General features: G+C 36.9%; 2 protein-coding genes across 2 annotated transcripts in view; one reads left to right on the top strand and one right to left on the bottom strand.

Annotated features, from left to right (window-relative positions):
- Nucleotides 1-24,159, top strand: part of LOC309627594 (uncharacterized protein) — a 694,978-nt gene that overhangs the window by 68,619 nt on the left and 602,200 nt on the right. Inside the window, exon 5 of the mRNA XM_082389733.1 lies at nucleotides 8,051-8,121. The gene's annotated coding sequence lies outside the window, so the exon portion shown is untranslated. The remainder of the gene's footprint in view (nucleotides 1-8,050; nucleotides 8,122-24,159) is intronic.
- FAM241A (family with sequence similarity 241 member A) overlaps nucleotides 1-24,159 on the bottom strand; it is a 37,121-nt gene that overhangs the window by 3,081 nt on the left and 9,881 nt on the right. The window lies entirely within an intron of this gene.

Raw genomic sequence — 24,159 nt, 5'->3', positions numbered from 1 at the left:
CATCCTCAGCTATTACGGCTGTGATCTTTCAGTTTTAGCTGGGGAGCTAAGAAGACTTCAGTGTAGGTCCTTGCGTAGTTTCCTGTCCAAATTCTATAGATATCCTAAATGTTTATTAATCTCATCAGGAGAAACATATAGTTTCCAAATAGGAATCATTTTGTAAAATAAGCCCAAAAGTCTACCTAGATATCAGTCGCCTAGAAAATGTCCATCTGTACCCAATTATAGATACCAAAAATTAAGTACTATTTCTATTACCTTTCAGTCTTATTACAATTATGGTCTTTACGGTCTTTAATTAAGCTACTATCTCTCAGCTTCAACCCCACCCTTTGGAATTCTGGAAACAATCTGTCTCCCTGTTAGGCTCTGCCAATAGAGGAACTAGAGAGACATTGCACAGCTGGAGGAGGAAGGGATTTACTCTTTCCTTGTTTGCCTCTCATGTGTTTCTTGATCCTGTCAGTCTCTAGTGATAGTTCACTCTGGCAGTAGTAGGTCCTTCCGGTAGCAGCCACTGATCTCAATTTAGTGGCTTCCCAACACTTGCAGAACCAATCTCAATGTGCCTTCTTGAGACACCAGATCAAACTCGTGGGTTCCTTTTCCTCAGATATCTGGTTCCCAAGGCCTATGGTGTCTCTCCTTTGAGCTCAGAAACACCAGCACCAGGTGAGCAGTGATCGGTTCTTGGAGGTCTGAGTTTCAGCTGCGTGGGATGGGGCCTTCCCCAGTCTTCTCAGTTTTAGTATTCTACCTCTTTTCTTTACTCCCTCAGGCCCAGGAGTGGTCGCTGCTTCCTGCTGTTACTATTTGTGGCCCTCTAGACTACTTTAGTGCAGTGGTTTCTAAAATTTAGCATAAGTTATGATCCCTCGGAGGGCTTTTAAAGCATGGATTGCTGGCCCACTGCCAGGGTTTCTGATTTAGTAAGCCATGAGTGGGGCTTGGAGTCTAAGAATTTGTACTTCTAGCAAGTTTCCAGGGGATGCTTATGATGCTGTCTTTTTACCATCTTTTGAATATCACTGCCTTAATGTTTTTGCCTTTTCTATTCTTCAATGCCTACTTAACAATTCTTTATATTAGATTATCTTTGTTAAAATAATTGGTATAGTTTCCCTCTCTTCACTAGCCCCTAATGCAGTCACAAAAGAAAAACTGTCATGTAGATGACATAGTTGTAATTATAATTTATTAAGCCTAATTTCTTTTAGGAGTGATGATTCAAATCAGTAATTATTCATTGAACATATACTTGCTCATAGTAGGTGCAAGGTAGAAAATTACTCATGTGTAAGAAGAAGACTTTGGGTATAGGGTTTCACATAATAACAGGTAAGTATTAAATGCCATTAATTTTGCTGTCTATGCCAAAAAAAGTTAATTAGCTTAACTTGAGGCACTCTTCAAACACATGAATCAAACTTAGATTCCTTTAGTAGAAAACAAAGCTTAATCATTTCAGTAATCAATACGTAAATAACTAAAAATATTTTTTCATTTAAAAAATGCCTTATTTTCTGTTCTACATATACAGTTTAAGGAAAGAGAGTGAAAAAATCTAATTTTATTTGCAATAGTCAGAAAAAATGATTTTCAATATGATTTTAAGGTGGTGTTTTCCCATATAACAGTAATTTGTGTAGCACACAGTGTCATTGGTGTTGTGGAAAAATGAGACTCAAAGGGGCATCACTGTTAAGTCTATATTTTAAGCTTAAGCCAGAATTATTTTTGAGTTAACAAGTACATATAATTTAATAAATTACTTTTGGATTTCCATTTCTACCAAAAAAAGAGAAAAACCGAATGTTGTAGAGACATCTGGAGAGTTCAAATCTAGTCTCCCAACACTTCAACTGAATGACCTTGACCAAGTTACTTCATTTTCCTGAGCTTCAGTTTTCTAATCCATAAAATGGGATTTATATGAGCCCCTTTTGATACTGATAATACCCTCTTGAATTATAATTTATTTGTTAATCTTTCCTTATTTTTTGTATTTTAACTTCTAAATTATTTTTTCCTTCACTGATGTGCTGTAATCAATTTTATGTTTCTCAGCTTCTCATACTTTTCTACGTGTTCCATGATAATATACTATATTAAAAAAGAAAAACAAAAATCTTGTTCTTGCCTGAGATTAAGGCTTTCTTTTCTTTAGGATAGAACTTGAACAGTTCTTGATTTAGTTTGTAATTCTTCTGGTCTCTCAACTCTCTCTTCTACTCCAGTGTCTAGCATTGCTGGTATCATTTTTGGCCTCTTTTTTTCATTTATTTTATTAAAGTTTTTCTTCTTTTTTACCACCTCTAATTTCTTTTAATCTATGCACTTATTGTACTTTGGGGTTTTCTGTTGTTACTGAAGATTTTTAAGACTTTTTCAGTATTTTTGTGGTTTTAGTACAAAGCAAGTACCCTAATCTGAAACAGTTCTTTCTGAAGATTTCTTTGAATTCTTTTACGAACTGTTTGTGGGTTTTTCAGGGGAAGAAGTAGGTGTTGCAATGCTTAGTTAACTCCTAGAGGCCAGGTGGGGAGGCAGCAGTTAATCATATCATCTCAGATCCTGGGAGCAGCTGGGGGTACTGAGAAGGGAAGTAGAAGGCCCAATAAGGACTGGCCTAGGCGTGTTGTGGCAGCCTGCCACTTCTTTTTTTAATATGAAAAATTTCAAACACACAAAATTAGAGAAAATAGTACAATGAACCCCTAAACACCTATCAACCAGATTAAATACTAAAAATTTGCCACTTTACCAAAGCACTTCTTAATCTGGGCAATCTAAAGGAGAGGAAAAAAGTAAAGTCACTAGAAGAATGCCTAAAAGCGGCATATGTTCACAAATGAAGTTCTGTGGAAACATCAAAGATATCCAGCAATGAACTGGATGGGGGTTTGAATAATCCTAGAGGAAAGACACTTAAAAACATGGAAAAGAAAATAGGCAGCATTCTTAAATCACTGGCATTACAGTTAATCTCATTACAGTATTTTCTGTATCAGTAAATATTTGTTGAATAGATGGAGAGAATTTATCATGTGTCTGGCAAGCATTAAAGCAATATCTTGATAGGTTTTCTACCTGCTCCACTTTTTGCCAAACAAAAGATGGTCCTATTTTTCCAAAGTATTATTTATTATAGTAATCTCAAAACAATGTATCAATTTTTATGGAATTAGCAGTCTTTTTTTGTTGTGGATATTAATAAGCATCCATTCACTCTTTCCTCTTTCCTATTAGAACCTTAATCCAGTCTGCATTCTTTATGTGAGGAAAATCCCATCTACAGCTTCAGAGGTGATAGGTCTAAGAGTAATCCCCTTCCCTTTACTAGAAGCTGGCTTTTGGAAAGGCCATGTGATCTACTTTGGAATGATGACTTTTGTGGGTTTTCTGGGAAAATTCTTCCTAGCTCTTCTGATACAACTTTGGAAAGTGATCCTTCTTCTATTTCTCCACATATAGACCTTAAGTAGAGAGAATTTACTGTATTTGTATTAATTTTCTATTGGTGCCATACAAAATTACTACAAATTTAGTGGCTTAAAACAACACAAATGTATCACTTTATAGTTCTGTAGGTTAGAAGTTACGTCAGCAGGACTGTGTTTCTTTCTGAAGGCTCTAGGAGAGAATCCATTTCTCTACCTTTTCTAGCTGCTAGAGGGTGTCCATATTGCTTGGCTCCTGGTCCCCTTCCTCCGTCTTCAAAGCCAGCAATGTTGCAGCTCTCAGACCATCCTTCTGTAGTTAAATTTTCCCTCTGACCACAGCAGGGGAAGGTTCTCTGCTTTTAAGGACCCATGTGATTAGGTCTAGTCCAGTTAGATAATCCAGGATCATTTCCCCATCTCAAAGTCCTTAAATTTGATCACATCTACAAAAATCTCTTTTGCCATGTAAGGTATCATATTCATAGGTACTAAGGATTAAGATGTGGACATCTTTGGGGAGGGTGGGGAGAAACCATTATTCTGTGCACCACAATATTTAATTTTAAAATTATTTCTTTATATATCTATTTCTCACTATCTTTGATAGGGAAGGCCAAGTCATTAAAGGCAAGAACCATATCTTATAGTTCTAACATGAGTACTTAGTATAGTGCATTGTGCCTGGCCCATTGTAGGCTCATAATAAATATTTGTTGAATAAACAATAGAAATATTCTATAATAACATATCAGGTAAAAAAACTACTCGAAAAATAAAAACAAACTTTACATGTAACATAAATTATTTTATTTTCCCATGAGTACAGTTGTGAATTTGTTCAAATATTTATAAATAAGTTCTAGATTTAGATTATAAGATATGGGAGCTGTTAGCTAAAATTCACATGCTCAGTTCAGTTCCTAAACCACTGTATTTTAAGAGCAGAGGTTAATATGAACGGATGAGTTCTTGAGTCCTTGACTCACTCTCAGGTATGTGTAATTTTCAGAGTAATAGTAGTGGTGGTACTATTGTTAACGGTACAGTAGAACAGCTAACACTCAGTGCTTACTATGTGGCAGGCACTGTGTTGTGCATGCATTCTCTTGTTTAGTCTTTCCAACAGGCTGTGAGGGAGGCACTATTATTTTCCCCATTTGCAGATAAGGAAACTAAGTTTCAGGGGAGTTAAATGTCTGGCCATTGATTTATACTTAGTAACTGAAGGAACTATGATATGAACTTAGACATTCTTACTACAGAGACAACACCATTAATCCCTATGTTATACTCCCTCCAGTTATTATTATATTATTAATAGCTAGCAGCTGTCGAATGCTGCAGAGAGAAATATTGATCTCTGAAAAAAGACAAGCTATGTAAGCACATTTTCATTTTTCATAGAAAGAGTACACTTAACATAGTGAAATCAACATCAGTATCTTTTTTGCATTACATCTTTTTTCAGTTTACACTTGAAGGTGAGTTTATGAAGCACAAAACTTGCTCAAATTTTAATTTTCATCTTATATAAAGATTTAAACAAGGTAAAGCTATTTGTAGCAGTTTAGCAAATTTTTCATAGCCCTTTCAGTATTGACTAGAATTCAGATTCAAATGTGAGAAAAAAAAAAAGACTCCAAGCAAGAATGAGGAGATAGGTTTGGCCGAGTTGCAATAAGGCAAAAATCCAACCAACCAACCAAACACACACACACAAACACTTCACACATAAAATACACCAATGCAAAAATGCAGATGGCATTTCCCCCCTGTTCTAACATTAGTCACTTTGTGCCTTTGTCAAATTTTATTCTTTGTATGTGAGGTCCCAATGGAGGAATATTTGTCAAATGTACAGTTTCCTTCATGATCATATGATAGTACTGACTATGACATGCACACTAAAAAATGTTCTCACTGGGGCTTCCCTGGTGGCGCAGTGGTTGAGAACCTGCCTGCTAATGCAGGGGACACGGGTTCGAGCCCTGGTCTGGGAAGATCCCACATGCTGCAGAGCAGCTGGGCCCGTGAGCCACAATTACTGAGCCTGCGCGTCTGGAGCCTGTGCTCCGCAACGGGAGAGGCCGCAATAGTGAGAGGCCCGCGCACCGCGATGAAGAGTGGCCTCCGCTTGCCACAACTAGAGAAAGCCCTCGCACAGAAACGAAGACCCAACACAGCCATAAATAAATTAATTAAAAAAAAAAAAAAGTGGGACTCCTGATATTCATCCCACTTAAAAAAAAAAAAGTTCTCACCAAAATAGTGATATTATTTTTGTCCATGATTAATGACATAGGGGTGTTATAATTGACTGAAAATCCTTCTTTAAAAATATGCAAAATTAGTGATGAGAATTAAAGGTGGGGACTTCCCTGGCAGTGCAGTGGTTAAGAATCTGCCTGCCAAGGCACGGGACACGGGTTCCATCCCTGGTCCAGGAAGATCCCACAGGCCGCAGAGCAACTAAGCCCATGTGCCACAACTACTGAGCCTGCGCTCTAGGGCCCGCAAGCCATAACTACTGAGCCCTCGTGCCACAACCACTGAAGCCTGCGTGCCTAGAGCCTGTGCTCTGCAACTAGAGAAGCCACCGCAATGAGAAGCCGGCGCACCGAAACGAAGAGTAGCCCCCGCTCGCCGCAACTAGAGAAAGCCCGCGTGCAGCAACGAAGACTCAACACAGCCAAAAATAAATAAAAAATAAATAAATAAATTTATTTTAAAAAAAGAAATTAAAGGTGAACCCTTAAATAATCATAGGATTATTAAGAGCAAAGGATCCTTAAAGATAATTTAAACAAAGCCTCTTACTTCAGAAACAAGAAATAAGAGGTTAAGTCACACAGCTTATTAACAAAAAACACAGGCTTTGGAAGCAAGGTGGACAGATTCAAATCTTTCTCTGTCACGTATATGAGGCAAATTACTTAACTGCTGACCCTCAGTTTCCCCAGGTATAAAAGGAGCATATTAATATCTACCTCATAGAGTTGAGATAATAAAATGAGGAAGCAAATAAAAGGCTTTTAGAATAGATACAACAATCATTCAATATATGGTAACTAATATTATTACTACAGTTTTGGTAGAATTTATGTCTTGTGATTTTTACTTCTATTCTCTTTCTATTGTAACATGCTGCCTGAGATAATTAATACCTTATGATCACCTTTCTTGTGATAATTAAATTCAGTTGTATTTTTCTTCAAGTGTTATGACAATTTAATTATATAGAAGTTGAGGTGGGATGTTTTCTATGGCACATCCTTACCTATGGAACAATCTGTGCACATTAGTATGGCAGAGCCTGCTTATTTACTTTAAGAAGAGTACAAGCTACATTCTATAAACAGGCTTTCACTGAGTGGGTGACAATTTAAGATTCACTTTCAGCTGTTTTCCCGAGTGTAGTACTGGAAGTCTGCTGTTTTTGCCTGATTTTTATGCTACTTTCTTCCTCAGGTATCACCTTGATTTAACTTTGGGAAAACCCTCCCCGCCCACTCTTGGTCCATGTGTTTTGGTTGAATTTGTGCCCATTCCCCAGTTTCAGGCCTGGACAATCAGAACATTTCATTTCCTTGGGCATATGATTAGTTAAGGAATGAGCATGTGACCCAAGACAGGCCAATGAAAGCTCTACCTGAGACTTTTGCTGCAACTATTGAAAAAGTGACATGTTTTCCCCCCACTAATATTGGTTAGCTGGCAAAATGGAGGGCATCTTATTGGGTTGGCCAAAAAGTTCATTTGGTTTTAAGTAAAAATAAGACACATTTTTCATTTTCACCAAAAACTTTATTGAACAACATATTCATTAACCGAACTTTTTGGCCAACCCAATATTACAATGAGGAGAAAGCTTGCTATGAATGAAGCTAATATGAAGTAAAGCCAAGAAATGACATAGTTGATGTTGTTTGAATACTTGAATCCAGTTAGGGCATCTACCTGTTTTTTTTTTTTTTTTTTTTTTTTTAATAACATGAGCCAGTAAATTCCTATTTTGCAAAACCTAGTAAAAGTTGAAGTTTTGTTGCTTGGAACTAAGAGTTCGGACTATAGATGATGATGATAAAAAGTAGTAACAGCTACCATTAGGGACTTCCCTGGCAGGCCAGTGGTTAAGACTCTACACTTCCAATGCAGGGCGTGCGGGTTCAATCCCTGGTTGGGGAACTAAGTTCCCACAAGCCATGCAGCCAAAAAAAAAAAAAAAAAAAGTAGTAATAGCTTCCATTAACTGAATGTTTTCTACTGCTAGATATTGTGTTAAACATTTTACATTCATTATGCCATCTAATTATTATTTATTATAATAAGTATTATTAGTTAATTTCGAAGCCTGTGTTTTTAACTGTAGTGCTCAAGAACTTCCTCATTAATTCGGTCTTATTGCTACTAGCAATAATTAACATGGAATGTATTAATAATATTAAAAAAATAATAATGGGGGTTATGCAAGTAGAAATTTTTAGATATAACTTTCTAAAAGTGTTTAAAAACTACGTAAGAATACGTGGATAAATGGTTATTGTATTCAGATAACACAAATACAGAGTAAAGACTAAGATGCTGATTTCTCCTTGCCACTTTAGGTTAACCTTCCCTAGCTATCAAGCAGAGCCAGCCTCAATAATGCAAGCCCATGGAAATCATAACTGGGAAGGTAAATTTATTTTGGTATACATATCAAGATGCATACTGAGCAAAAGTATTTTTGGATAGCACATAGTAGTCTGGGAACTGAGGTTTATTAAATGAATGAAGAAATGAATGAATGAATGAACAACTCCTAAATCTTCTTGCTGCAACCTCTTCTCCTTTCAACTTGTTTATTCAACTGTGGGTTTCCCCTGCTATCCAAAAGTAAAGTGTTCCTATAAAAGCTTTCGTAAACCGAAATGGCGTAAAGCAAAGAAGCAATAATCTTAGGGCACATCTTGCTGATGGATACACAAAACAAACTGAGAAAAAGCCCAGATGCGCACAGACACAGTTCAAAACTATGGTGGCCTGATGCTGAGATGCTGAGTGTAGTTCCTGGGGAGGAGCTTGGTGTTGTCACTTTAGCTACTTGGGAGGTGTGCTGCCTCTCTAACTCGCTACAAAACAAATGCTGAATGCTATTTTCGCTTTACACCTTTTTTTCTTAAAAGCAAAAATCCTCTTTGGATTTATTTTGCTTATCAAAAACAGGTACAAACTAATGTAGGTCTTTCATAAAAGTGAAGTGGCAGAAAGCAAATTTTCGAAAGCAGGGAGTACCTGTACTCCCACTGTTTTTCAGCTTCACTGGGACTGCAGTCCCGTCTCTAACTTCTCTCAATCCACTAGCCCTCTTCTTCACTTTTCACATTCAGCTTGATTTCTATGACCCAAAGTTTTAAAAACTTTAATAAAACTCCTTTGTCTCATAGGGGAAACCCTAATCTTAGAGTAACAACTATTTTCTGTGTCTGCACCAGAGTACCTGTGGTGCTAGAGAAAGTCACACCATAGGGCACCAAGAGTTTATGACAACCCCAAACAGATCTTCAAGTACATTCCTACTTCATTTCTCTGCTCTACTCTTTTTGGTTTTTTGGGTTTTTTGCTCTCTACACAGGGCTGTTTCAAATCTCTTCTTTTAAAAATCTTGAACTGCCTCCTACTCCTCTCTTTATCCCTCTCCTCCAGCAAATTACCTGACCTCCTATTTCTCAGGAAAAAGAGAAGCAGTCAGAAGAGTTTCCTTAACTTTGTGATACTAAATGTATCAACTACCAAAGTTTACATCCAACTTCTCTTCATTCTCTTTTGTTACAAATAAAGAAATACGGAAGTATTCTTCTTTCTATGTCCAATTCCTCTTACCTATGCTTAGGCTCACATCCTTTCCTACCTTATATTATCCCTTTTCCATTATCCCTCTGTCTCATATATATTCAATCTTTCCCTTTCAGTTGGCTGCTTCTCATCAGTATTTATACATGCTTAGATTTTTCCCCCTTAATGCCACTAGCTCTGCCTTGCCTTTCCTTCTCCTTCATAACCAAACTATTTGAAACAATTCACTCTGCTTGTTTCCATATTTTCATCTTTGTCAGGAACTGTGAAGGGACTGATGTTTTATCCTACTTGCAAGTTAACAAGTTAGCCTGTCTTGGTTTCGTGGATACTGGCAGAAGACACAAGCCTCCTTTGTCTCTGACAAAGGACTTTATTATTCATGCCACAGGAAGCAGCCTGAGTTTCATGTTGATGTTGGTTCCCTTTACCTCCTAAGTCCCAGTCCCACAGGGTGACAGAGTGGCACAGGTAGATGCTGCATTCAGTGGGCTTATGTCTCAGCTGAAGAACTCTGAGCTTAGGGAACTCTCATCTTTTACACTGGGCTGTAAGCAAATCTGCCTGATGTTTGTCCCAGAGGGAGACATCATTTTTATTACACTGGGTAGCAGACAATCTGCCCTCTGCTCCTAAAGGAGACAATATTCCTATCTTCCAAGTCTGTTAATTTAACAAACATCCTTGAAAAACAGTCCTAAACAAAAGTTCTCAATGCAAGAGATCCATGGAGAATTGCTCCCAACAATCTTCCAGTCAGACCTCAACTTACTCCAGTGTGGCCTCTGTTCCTATTACGCCACCAAAACAGTTCTTGAAAAGGTTACCAATAAACTGCTGTATCAGTAAATTAGAGGGTTTCTTTTGGTGGCGGGGGGAGGGGCATTCCCTGGCGGTCCAGTGGTTAGGACTCCGTGCTCTCACTGCCAAGGGCCCACGTTCAATCCCTGGTCGGGGAACTAGGATCCCACAAGCCGCGCAGTGGGGCCAAAAAAAAAGAAAAAAAAATTAGAGTTTTTCAGTTCTCATTTTATTCAAACCCTAAGCAGAATTAATAACCATTTTTTTCTTTTCTTTTGAATTATATGGTATTACATTCTCCTGGTTCTACTCGTTCTATTTTCATCCCTCTGGCTGTTCCTTGCTCAGTCTGCTTTGTGGGTTCACCATCCTCAACCTAGTTATTAAATACTGATCCTCAACCTCTGGTCTTAAGCCCTTATCTCTCTCTCTCTTTTTTTAATAAATTGATTTGTTTATTTACTTATTGCTTTTTGGCTGTGTTGGGTCTTCGTTGCTGCGCATGGGCTTTCTCTAGTTGCGGCGAGCAGGGGCTACTCTTCCTTGCGGTGCATGGGCTTGTCATTGAAGTGGCTTCTCTTGCTGCGGAGCATGGGCTCTAGGAGCATGGGCTTCAGTGGTTGTGGCTTACGGGCTGTAGAGCGCAGGAGCAGTAGTTGTGGTGCATGGGCTTAGTTGCTCTGCGGCATGTGGGATCTTCCCGGACCAGGGCTCGAACCCGTGTCCCCTGCATTGGCAGGCGGATTCCTAACCATTGCGCCACCAGGGAAGTCCCCAGTCCTTATCTCTTTTTTTTCCATATTCTCTTCCCAAATAAGCTCATCCAAACTTTACAGTTTCAATTACCACCAGTAAATCAGTTATTTAAGTATTATAGCCAGCTCAGACCTTTCTTCTGCACTCTAGACCCGTATATTCAACTGCCTTCTCGACATTTACACTTGGATATCTTGAATATACTTCAATATTCAACACACCCAAGGCCAAACCCATGATTTTCCTCCTCAAAACTGGTCTTCATTCAATGAACAGATTCTCAGGAATAAAATCCATCCTTAATTTCTACAAGTAAGAAACTCAGGAATGATCTGCAAAACCTTCTTTTACCTAATTTCCTATATCCAAATTATCAGTGGGTTCTGTTGATTTTAAATCCTAAATATCTCAGGCATTTATAGTTTTCTAATCTTTCTTGTTTGTTGGCTGGTATACAATCCGTCTTCTCAACACCTTCCTTTCTGGTTCTTTTTATTCCTTCCTGTGGATGTGAGTCACTATTTGGTGTCATTTCCTTACTCCAATACAACTTTTCCACCTTTGTATTTTGTGCTGATATTGTCAAATATATTTCAGTATGTTATAGGCTCAACAATACAATTATATATACATATTGTTTTATGCAACTGCTTTTAAATCAGTCAAGAGAAGATGGTGCGATTATACTATCTTTTGTAATTATCTACATTATTGCCTTCACCAGTGCTCTTTGTTTTTTTGTGTGGATTCAAAGTACTGTCTGATATCAGATGCTTTCATCCTTATAATTTCCTTTGATCATTCTTGTAAGACAGGTGTGCTGGCAAAAAAATTTGTTTTTATCTGGGAATGTGTTTTACCTTTATTTTTGAAAGATAATTTTGCTGGATATAAGACTGTGGACAGGTTTTTACTTTCAGCGCTTTGAATGTGTTGTCCAATTGCCTCTGTCCTCCAAGTTTCTGATGAGAAATCAACTATTGATCTTACTGGGGTTTCCTTTTATGTGATGAGTTGTTTTTCCTTTGCTGCTTTCAAGATTTTCTTTCTCTTTCAACATTTTGACCATAATGTGTCTAGATGTGGATCACTCTGTTTATCCTCCTTGGATTTCATCGAATTTCTTGTATGTGTAGCTTAATGCTTTTCATTAAGTTTGAAAAATTTTCAGCCATATATATCTTAGAATATTTCTTCTGTCCCTTTCTCTCCTCTCCTCATAGTCCCATTATTTGTATGCTGATGTGTTTAATCATGTCCTACAGTTCTCTGAGGCTCTGTTCATTTTTTTCCATTCTTTTTTCTCTCTGTTATTCAGATTGCATAATTTATATTGCTCTATCTACAAGTTCACTGATTTTTATCTTCTGCCCAATTTTCATTTGGGTTACTGTACTTTCAACTCCAGAATTTCCATTTAATTAAAAAGAAAAACAATTTCTCTTAATTAATATTCTCTATTTGATGAGACACTGTCATCATACTTTAACTCTTTAAGCATGTTTCCTTTAGTTTTTTGAATATATTTATAATAGCTGTTTTGAAGTCTTTGTCTGCTAAGTATATCACTGGGCCCCATCAAAGACATTTTCTATTGTCTGATTTTTTTCCCTACTTATGGATCATACTTTCCTGTTTCTTTCCATCTTTCATAATTTTTTTTGTCAATAACTGGACGTTTTAGATATATTTTTGCAACACTATATACTGATCCCCTACCACTACTCTGGGGGTGGTGGTGGTTGTTATTCGCATGATTATTTGTTTAGTGACTTGGCTGAACTAATTCTGCAAAGTCTATTCCTTTGCAGTGTGCAGCCTCTGATGTTCCTACTCACATTTTCTCCCCTTGTTTTCATCTTTTAGTCTCATTACCTAGGGGTTGTCCCTGGGCTAGTATAGCCATTTCTTGGTTAGAGGTTGTGCTTATGGTCCCTTAGCCAGTTATTTTCATTCTTTACCATTGGCTGTATCTGTAGCTTGGAAACTGCTATCATAATTCAGAGATTTTACTTCTTTGCCCCACATTCAGCGAGGGACTAGTAGCTTGGAGGGTCCTACTGTTACTACTCCTGAGAGGTTATAGCCTTGGGCATGTATACATTTTTCCGACTGTCACAGGTGATTGTGATATTTTCGAGCCTTGTTTCCTAGGAGTTATCCCTGGGTCAGAGTAGCGTATTGTTCAGTCAGTGTTTGGTCACAGGTTGTATTTAAGCCCCTTGTTCTTTGTAAGGCTTCTTCCCTGTGTTGATGGGTCTGTGTGCAGCTTAGGGAATGCTTTCAAGTCTGCCCCACATCCTGCTACAATTGTTCCTGAGTGGGTGCAGCCTAACACATGCACACTTGCCTTCCTGATCCTCACAGGTGACTATGATCCCAAGAGGGTTCTTCATGGCCGACTCTTTCCCTGGTTCTTTCTTTAAAACCTCTGGCTGCTCTGTTGTTTTGATGTATTATGGAGCTACCAGCCTCCTCTTAATTGCTCTTCATCAAGATCTGTACTGTTTTCAACAACACCCTTAGGCATGGAGTTCTCCATTCCTTCTTCCAGTTGAAGTCAGTCTTCTCAGGCAGATCCAAAGAGCTCTTCACTTTTATGGTCTGCCTTTTCCCCTGGGCAGAACACCTGCACCACTGCACTGGAGTTGGGGGCAGGGACCCTATTTTCCTAGAGTGACAATCTGGCTCTATAAGGAGGTCCTGGGGGTGGGGAGCAGCTCTTGGTCGTGGCTTGCTTCTCTTGGTGTGGAATCTCTACCCTACAGTGAGTTGGGATGGGTAATTCGGCCTCAGTGTTCTCAGCTTGCTGTGCCTAGGGTGGGGGTTGCTTGTGGGGAGGGAGACTTGGTCCTTTCAGCCATGCCTGCCTGGAATAGACTTCCTGTAACATGGAGCTGAGGGGGAAGGGAGGAAAGGGATGAGAAGGCCTACCCTTGCAGGTGAAACTGTAGCCCTAGACTGGGAGGTAGAGGGAGAGGGGAACTTCAGCTTCTTGGCTACACATGCTGGGGTTGCAGCTTCTATAACACAGCACTGTGATGGGGAGGTAATGGGTTAGGTTGTGGCTCAAATGCCACAAATACTCACTGTTCTTACCTAGATTTTGTAGATTTTCTTGAATGAATGTTCCTTCATTTGCTGTATGCTCTTAGGGTGATTCCCAAAGATTTTAAATGATATTTTATTTTTAAATAATTTTCACCAGTTAAATTGTTGTTTTGCTGGGATAAAATCTACTGAGTTCCTTACTTCATTGTTCTGGAAGTCCTGCCATGTTGTTTCTGGACATTAATTACTTCTGATGGTGTACTGAAGGATAATTCCTGTAAGGATGAACCAGGGGATCCTGGGTAGTACTCAGCTAGTTTTCTGGAATCATCCATAGGACCTTAAGCACTTTGAAGAGTGTTTATTTTATTTTATTTTTTTTTAAACAAAGTGAAATTTGAGGGGGTTTTTGGCTGCACTGGGTCTTCGTTGCTGTGCGTGGGCTTTTCTCTAGTTGCGGCGAGCGGGGGCTACTCTTGTTGTGGAGCACAGGCTCTAGGCGTGCAGGCTTCAGTAGTGTGGGCAGCTAAAATATTTGCTAGACTCGCTAAGCAAAGAAGGAAAACTGCCTCTTTAATGGTTGGTATGAGAGGAAATGAGAAAGGAGGAAAAGAAACCCATTGTTTTTTATTCATTTAAGCTTTAAATATAAGTAAATATTTAAAGATTTTTTTAAAAAAAGGGTTAGTAGAAGAACCATATGATTAAATGGAACTTCAAAAGTTGAACTTCAGCTGGTAATTAACTCATTTTTTAAAAATTAAGTCTAAGGAAAGTTAACTGGAAATTCAAGTCTCAGAATAGTCCTGATTTTCCCTTTAGTTGCATATAATACATTAAATTTTACACCCAAGTCTGTATTTTAAAGTAATTTTTAGCATAGTAAAATACTTTTTATCAGTATTTATAACCCTCTGGAAAAGTTTCTAAGAGTTGCAGAAATGTCAGAAGTAAATCAAGAATGCTTTGTGAGCATTAAAATCATCTCCTCCTTCCTAACTCCCCATATTAAATCTCTGGCAGCCCAGAAAGAAAAAAATAAACAAAGAAATAAATATACTAATACATATAAGAACAAATAAAACTATCTTAAGCTATCATATATATTCAGTAAAACATTTAAAATTATTTTACTGTAAAAACACTTCTGCTTTGTAGAACCAATTCAATTCAACAAAATTTTCCTGATACCTAAAATGTGTTAGATAAATAAGACTATATCCTTAACTTCAAGAAGCTAACAATTTAATAAAAAGGTTAACATTTATATAAAAATAAGTATATTTACATGAAATTTCTAAAAATCTTATATTTGTATTTGTATGGAAATATGTATGGAAATATGTTAATATAAATGTTTCAGACATTATATGAAATTTCTAAAAATCTTATATTTGTATTTGTATGGAAATATGTTAATATAAATGTTTCAGACATTAAAAAAAAAAGTATATTTTAAGGCAAAAATATGATGTGCTTAAGAGCTGCAAAATGCTTGGCATTTAGTTCAAAAAGGGTCAGTATAGTCAAAAAATTAAATCAGGAGAGCTGGCAAAAAAAGTTAATGCAATGCTTTCAAATATTTAGATGATGTTTTAAAAAATGATATGGCATGTTTAACTGCTTTTGTCTTATTATATAACAGAATAGTGGTTTATAGCACTAATGTACTGCAAATTGATTCTGTGGTTAAAACATCTTTACTTCAGCATTTAGTTACCTGCAAAGACTCATTTTTTGCTTTTTATTCCTCTTCATCGCAAAGGCTGGCTCTTTGTGGAGATGCTCTGATATATAAGCCTTAAATACAATAAATAATGTTTAAATGAAGTTTTTAATGAATTTTACAATGTATTTATTAATTTTAAAAGCCCTAATACTTATTGAATATCTATTATGTGTTGGATAGTGTCTTAAGTACTTTGACCTTCAAAACATAAAGAAAACTGAAGAAGAAGGATTATGTAATTTAGTCAAGATCACCTAATAACTGGTGGAGTGAAGACACATATTCAGGCATTCTGCCCTAAAACCCATGTTCTAAAACCCTATACTATACGCTTTCTTATAAATATAAAATCACTCTGTAATCACTCACATTCTATTTATTTTATTTATTTATTTTAAAAAATATTTATTTATTTATTATTTGGTTGCGCCGGGTCTTAGTTGCAGCAGGCGGGCTCCTTAGCTGGGGCTCATGGGCTCCTTAGTTGCGGCATGCATGTGGAATCTAGTTCCCTGGCCAAGGATTGAACCCGGGGCCCCTGCATTGGGAGCACGGAGTCCTAACCACTGCGCCACCAGGGAAGTCCCTCCTTCTATTTATTTTAATATATCAGTTTCTAACAGCAGTTCAAACAGTTACACTTGTCTTGATTAATTTATATTCAGTAAAAATAATGTCATTTAAAAATGGTTTTGTGATGGTTACATTTGACTCACTGTACAATATAGCAACTGGTCTTAATTGTGATACAGCTTGACCGGATTTAAAATTTTTCTTTCTTTAAAACTAAAAACCAAACCAACATCGAATTCTTAATTCCACCACATCTCCCCAGAAGAAAAGCAACATAAACTGGCATAAAGACTAAGCACATAGAACACTATTGAAGTAGATTTTTGGTTTCATTTTTCTAACTACATCCAGTTAAGAGAGAAACATACATTTTATTTGGACATAAACTTTTCTTTCCCTTTGAAATTTTCTTGCCTTCGTAGTATGAACAATGAACTTCTAACATAGTAGAATGTGCTCCAATGATCATAGAAAGGCTGCCTTTATAAATAACGTAATTTTTGATTGAATGTAATTATGGAGAGACAAAAATGAAGGATGAAAGACAACAATAGAAACAAGCTGGGAGTCAGTTTCAGAGGGATTTTAGACTGAAAGTCTTCCCCTCCAAAATACTGTAATTTTGTTTCTCTCAATCCACCTCACCATTCCACTGGACCTCTCAAAAGAAAGACCTGTTTTGAGAAAGATCTTGTTGCTTTCTTTTAAAAGGGCAGGAGTCTTACATTTGCAAAACATCAAGAGACAGTATCATACTGCGATAAACAAATATGTGAAAATAGATATTAAGAAAGAAGTAGTTATAAAATTTAAAAGCCTCTGGATTTGTTATAGATTTAGCCCTTTATTTTCTCCTTGCAGTTTAGAACCCACAGTCTACCATTTCAACCACGAATTCATAGCCACATATTCTCCTGTACTTTCTGACTTTCAGCAGCCTCCAATTTCCCTGCTGCTTCTTCTAGGCTGCTAAGTGTTGTTGTTGGTAAAAACTGTGCTCAGATGCCTCGTTATAAAATCATGTCGTCTCAGTGTTCTTGGTACTACTTCTATACTCTTAAGTGGAGAGAGTCACCTCTTGGTAACTCTCCATCCAATTCCAAATATTTATTGTTCCAAATCTTTCCCACTCTATCATCTCCTTCTTAGAGGTGTTGCTGTTTGTTTTTAAGGTTAACCAAGATTCATAATCCCAAATTCTCGCATCCATACATCTAAGTACAAAAATGGATTTTATACTGTAACATACTTTCATTCCTAAAGCAAAAGAAGCAAAACAGAGATCCTGATTGAAACTGGAACATTTGTGCATTAGGCAAGTCACACTTCCTTTTAAGACAAAACCAAGAAAGGCAAAGATATTACAAAATCAAAGACACTTGTCAGAATCTGAGGCATTAAGTAGGTGAGGACTGATTCTTAAAAGCACTGCGTCTGTCACTGCTGTTCCAGTTGCTTGACCGTATCTATTGAAAGAATCATCAACATTTGTGACTTTGTGAATGCCCTCTTTTAAAATTAAATTTTATCATAGGAGTTTTAAGTTTGCAAAGGAAGTATATAGCTTTATGAAAGTTTGAAAATTCTACTTGCTTATGCTATTAAATATCTTTTCCATATTATATTTGAAGAGTTAAAGATAAATATGGCTGGTATGTCTAATAGAACTAGGCAAAAATATGATCCATCCTTGTTAGAATTAAGTTGCCTTTAAAGTTAGCTTTTTATCATTAATTTCTTACTAAGATCCATAATGGGATTTTGTCTCAAAGAAAATTTAACAGTACTTATGAGTGGGACAATTTTTAAGAAAGCTATGAAAATGCCACTCACGTAACAATGTTTGGGAGTTGTTTATTGTGTTCTGTACAATAACAGCTTCTCGTTTTATATACTGCACTTTTTGTCCAATCCAGTGACTTGGCTATTTTTCTTTGTGCTCTGAAATAACCACTGCAGTGCACTTCTTATGAAATGAAATGCCTGTTGAGTTATCAATCAACCATTTGGACTAAGTGGGGAAAAATTTTAATTGCTTCTCATTATTTATGACATTAAAGAATCTGTAGGAATCTAGTTTTGTAAATAAAAGTATGTGGATTTATAAAATTTCTTATGGAAGAAATTCTTTGAAAAACAGTATATCTATATAAAGCCACCTTATTTTATAATGGAATATATTAGTTATTTAAATTTTGGGTGAATAGTGATATAGTGAAAATGACAAGTTTTCTGCCTACTGTAATGAAGTCTGTAGTCATGTTGTGAAGTTATGATCCTCTCGTCTCAGCATGTTTTACACCTGCATTTTATGCAAGATGTGTTGTGCCCTACTTGTGGCAAGCCTGCAGAGACCTGACTGATTTGCCAGGCTGACAGCTGCTTACTTTCAGGAAACCGCACTCTGGTTCTTAGTGTGTGTCACGTCCTCCCTGAGTATCAATAATCTTTGATTACTAAACTCCAACTCTGATAATCACAGCCCTTGACTCACAGAATAGTCTGCTTGCAAAATAAATCCTTTAGGCAATTTAGTTCAATTCAATAAATAATAATAGGATGCCTACCATGAACAAGGCAAGTGCTGTGAGGTACAGAAAGCAAATAACCTATACTCCTTGCCATTAAGCTGCTTAATATATAAGGAAAGATATGTACTCAAATTGCCATATTCAAATCCCCTAACAATTAAAATGACCCATACTTTTATAAAAGATTCATAGTTTCCTTCTGATCTTTCTCAGCTCAGGCAATTTTTCAGATTCCTAGACTTGTATGCTCAATTGCATGTTCAGCATTTCCCAGATGTCTTAGAGGACCTCAAAGTCAACATGCCCTGTATCAAACTCATAATGATCTGCCTTAAAATTGGTCTTCCTCCACGCGTCCCCTACCTCAGGGAATGGCACAACCCAGAAGTACAAGGAAGCCTGCTAGTCATTCTAGATGTCTTTACCGCCTTTGTCTTGCTTGGTGGACTTTTGCAGGCTCATCTCCCTCTGAGTCTGTGTTGGAACTTCTCAGGGACTTACCTATAGGCCTTCTTCTCTTCTTACTCTACAGTCTCTCTTCATGGAGCTTTCATGTACTCTAATGATTTTATTAATTCTTACATAGTTTATATGCTGAAGACTCTCACTTTTTAAATCACACCCTGGCCAAGAGAAAATTATTAGTGAAATATTTTTAATTTCTTCAGGAAAAAAATTCCTGTAGTTTTGATTCTCCCCCCACCATTTTTTAATTTTTATAAATTTATTTATTTTATTTATTTTTATTTTTGGCTGCGTTGGGTCTTCGTTGCTGTGCGCGGGCTTTCTCTGGTTGCGGTGAGCGGGGGCTACTCTTCATTGCGGTGGCTTCTCTTACTGCGGAACACCGGCTCTAGGCGCGCGAGCTTCAGTAGTTGTGGCTTGCAGGCCCCAGTGGTTGTGGCTTGCGGGCTCTAGAGCGCAGGCTCAGTAGTTGTGGTGCACGGGCTTCGTTGCTCCGCGGCATGTGGGATCTTCCAAGGCCAGGGCTCGAACCTGTGTCCCCTGCATTGGCAGGCGGATTCTTAACCACTGTGCCACCAGGGAAGCCCTCCCCCCACCATTTTTTAAATGGAATCCTCTCCCCATTTCATTTGCTTACTAGTCATTTGTTCAATAAACTTATTAAACACACATACTCCAAGCATTGGCTCCTCACAAAAATACCATTAAGGTGGGTATTATTAGACTCTAGAGGTCAAGTGACTTCCCCAGAATCAGACAACCAGCCAGAATTTGAGCACAGGAGTCTTCTGACTATAAATTCTGAGCTCTTTCCAATAAACTGCACTGCAGACCTCTAAATCCCTTAGTACAAAGGAACTAAACCAGGTATTAAGAAGAAAGCAAAATATTTAAACAAATTCATTATAAGGTGTGATTATATAATACTCCTTAAGAAATATACTTTTTAAAAGATGAAGTTTTTAGTTAATTTACTTAAGTCCATAATTAATTTGGTTTTTCCTCTCATCTTTCCACAAGGGATTTGAATTTGCTTATAGTAGGAATAAATGAATAAAATAGTAATAAAATATAGAAAACTGGAAGGGGGGATGGATGAGAAAGAATTGAGAGTCTAGACTGGGGAAAGATATGTTACCATGATTACTAAGACTGAGCCTCAAATTTGGCTCTACCCTCCATGGAGTCAAATCAAAAGGAGGGGGCAAACCAGTAATTCTCACTTCCTTAAGACTCTGCTTATATTTGCCTTAGTGAGCCCTTACATGATCATCTTATTTAAAATAGCACCCCTACCCCATACACATACTCCCCATACACCTTCCCTACTTTATTTTTTCTTTTCCATAGCATTTATAACCCACTGATGTACTTGTTCATCTATTCATAGTCTCTCCCTACTACAATGCAAGATTAATGAGAGGAGAGATCTGGCCTGTTTCTGTTTGTTTCTTTGTGTCCCGGTGCCTACAGCACTGCCCAGGAAATAGTAGGAGCTCAAAAATGTTTTGAATGAATGAATTAAAAGCTACCAAGAGGGGCTTCCCTGGTGGCGCAGTGGTTGAGAATCCGCCTGCCAATGCAGGGGATACGGGTTCGAGCCCTGGTCTGGGAAGATCCCACATGCCGCGGAGCAACTAGGCCCGTGAGCCACAACTACTGAGCCTGCGCGTCTAGAGCCTGTGCTTCACAACAAGAGAGGCCGCGATAGTGAGAGGCCCGCACACCGCGATGAAGAGTGGCCCCCGCTTGCCACAACTAGAGAAAGCCCTCGCACAGAAACGAAGACCCAACACAGCCAAAAAAAAAAAAAAAAAAAAAAGCTACCAAGAAAATAAGGAACAAATAACAAATAATAACAAATAATGAATACAAATAATAAATACAGAAAACCATCCATAATACAATGTGTTATCAGTTGTTAAAGCAATTGATGTTCTATATGACACAAATGGATAAGGAAAATATCTTTAGTATATGGCCGGGTTGTTAGCACAACTTAAGTCTTAAATTAGTAGCCTAACATAGGGTGCTCAAAGACTGATTTCCAAATACTTAGTCATTTAAACTCCAAAGGGAAAATACTATCATCCAGAAATGGCACAATCATTATACCATTTTTATGATATTACTGTTAAATAAACTTTACATACTGAATAATAAAGAAAGAAGTTTAGTATTTAATTTTTTCTTCATATATTTATTCTCAAGTGTTTTACGCTGAGTATTTTTATTGATATCAAAAATGGTTATAACTAACTGGTTAATTCTCTATGAAGAAATCACTTCATTCTTGCCCTCCTTTAAATTTAAAAGCTTAAACCAAATGTGCTTCTAAACTCCCATGAAACTCCTTAGTAGACAAAGTTGTCTGTGAAACCAATAACCATTCAACATGTGAAGAAAGTATGCTAGGATGCTAGGAACAAGCAGTTGGGATTTGTGTGCTGAATAAAAACTAGACATGGATAAGGAATCCTTGGAGCAGCCATCTTGTTCCTATCAAAATTTGTTTTTAGTAGTTATCTGACTATCAGGTTAATTTCAGTTATAACTCAACAGAAAGAACTTCAAATATAAATCAATCCTTGCTTTTCACATGCATACAAATCATACATTTCCACATGTACATTGAATGTATGTATACATGTATGTATACATGTACTACCATGGAAGAAGACTAGAATAGAATTAATCTTTTCTAGCAGCATGAGACATTGTAAAGGGAGAGATAAAGTACCCTCATTATCCACAAATTAATCTACTCTGTGTAGCAAATTTTAGAAATTACTTTTTTTCTTTATTACTATAAGAAAATTAAGAATAAGCAAAAAAAAAATTATGGGTGTCTCCATGGAAAACTGCATTGTTTAGAATACTACTGTTTGGTCTTTATGGCTTTTGAGATATTTTACAAGTCTGTAAATTACAGATAACCAATAGCAATGCAAAATAGTTCATATCTATAGACAAGCAAACAAATTCTGCTCCAGTAGAGGTTCAATTGTCTTTCCTCCCTGCCTATGGAAAAAGCCAGTCTCGTGGCCATTTGTAAATTCATTTCAACATACCTTTTCTCCACATACATTTCTGACTGATTTCTCCTTTGAAGCAGTTGTAACATTTGCCTGGTTCCCTCTTTAATGACGAGTTAAATAAACTCCTTAACATGTGTTCATTTTATATTTAATGAGCACTATAATTTTACCTCTTTTTGAAAATTATCCTTTAACATTTTGCCATTATTGAAATGGCTGATCTGAATTTAAATCTATGTTAGCTTTGGGTTTCATTTACTGTCTTTCCTATGTTTAGTTCAAGAAAAATTAAAAACAAAATTGCAAGGTTTTACCAATTACATAAGTTAATGCCAGTTAGTATTCCAAGATTCTGTTTGTCAGCCTTTCACCTTCTTGATATTGTGGTAGTTTTTAAATACATCACATCAAGGAACACAATCCTTGCCTAAATTCTTACAAATGTTTTACAGGGACCTTTAGCTCAATGCACAAACTAACACCACTCGTTTCTTTTCTGTTGAGTCTGACAATAGAGTATGTTCCTGTTACACACAAAGTCCTCTCTCTCTTCAAAACTAAATTTTGTTATGAAAGTTTCCCCTGGGAAACCACATTGCTTCAGCAAAAACATCAGTTGAGTTTTTACCAGCAGTGTCATTTTAGACTGAAATTTTTATAGACTCTGTACTACCTCAGAGATGCCAAAATAATTGTCTGAAGCATTTTGCCTTATGCAGTCTCTGCTCTCATAGGGATGATGTTTTAGTGTGAGCCTGTGAAGGAGAGAGTGGGAAGTGGCAGAGAATAAACATGTTAGCAAACAAATAAATAAAATACTGTCAAATAGTGTGAGAGCTATGAGGAAAATAAAAGAGTAATGGAAGAGAGGAAGAGGGGATAGACTGGAGGTTCTTTCTATATATCAGAGCTGAGCTGAGATCTCAGAAAGGTTATAGTTAAGCCGATGATATGATCTGCCAAGGGAAGATTTGGGGAAAAGAATCTAGGCAGAGGCCTTGAGATAGAATTGAGCTGGCTGGGCTAGTGCAGTGATCTTGATTGTGATCCACAATAAGATAAATATTTTATTTCCTGACCCAGTACATATAAATTTCTACGAAATGACATTCATACCATGTGTGATGCATTCTAACAATTTCTATCCTATCCTATCCTGTTCACAATCCACTGAATTGATTTCATGGACCAACACTAGCTTGGTTGTTAAGAACTCAGGCTTCAAGCATGGGTTTGAATCTTAACTCAGCAACTTACTAGCTGTGATACTTTCAATATGTTACTTAACATCCCTGTGCTGCAGTTTTTACACCTTTAGAGTGAGGGGCAACGGCAGTCTCTACCCATGAGGTTTGAAACCAGATTTCCCTCCAGAAAGACTGAATCAATTTTACTTCTAACTTTAGTGTATTCTTATGTCATACACTGTTTCTTTAAACCCACACCATTCATCTTTTTAATCTTTATCAACCTGATAGGTGAAACATTATTCCTAATAGTTTTAAATTGAATTTCTTTTATTTCTAGTGAGGCTGGACATGTTTTCCTCCTCATTGGATACTAAATGTAGTTGCAGTTTTTATTTCCTACAAAATGTACAAAAATAATGTGTTAAATATAAAATTTTACTAGGTATTGTATTTATAACTTCTTTGTCATTTTTTAATTAAATGCAAGGTTATAACATTTATTTACACTTATCTTCCACTAAACTACATATAACCAATAAAGGAAAAAGCTTTTGGGGGGATGGATACAAATCAATGAGAATATCAGCTAGTTCTTGAATAAGTCTTTGAAATGATTATAAATGGAGAAATACTAAAATTTGTATTCATTTTCATTTTAACCAATAGAATTCAATATTTTAAATCATAGTTACAAACGTAGACAAATGAAACCACCTTCAGGCATACCTACCAAAAATATTAAAA

The sequence above is a fragment of the Balaenoptera borealis genome (assembly GCF_965194805.1).
Source record: "Balaenoptera borealis genome assembly, chromosome: 4".
NCBI classification, from domain to species: domain Eukaryota; kingdom Metazoa; phylum Chordata; class Mammalia; order Artiodactyla; family Balaenopteridae; genus Balaenoptera; species Balaenoptera borealis.
This window is presented reverse-complemented; position numbering and strand designations above follow the sequence as displayed.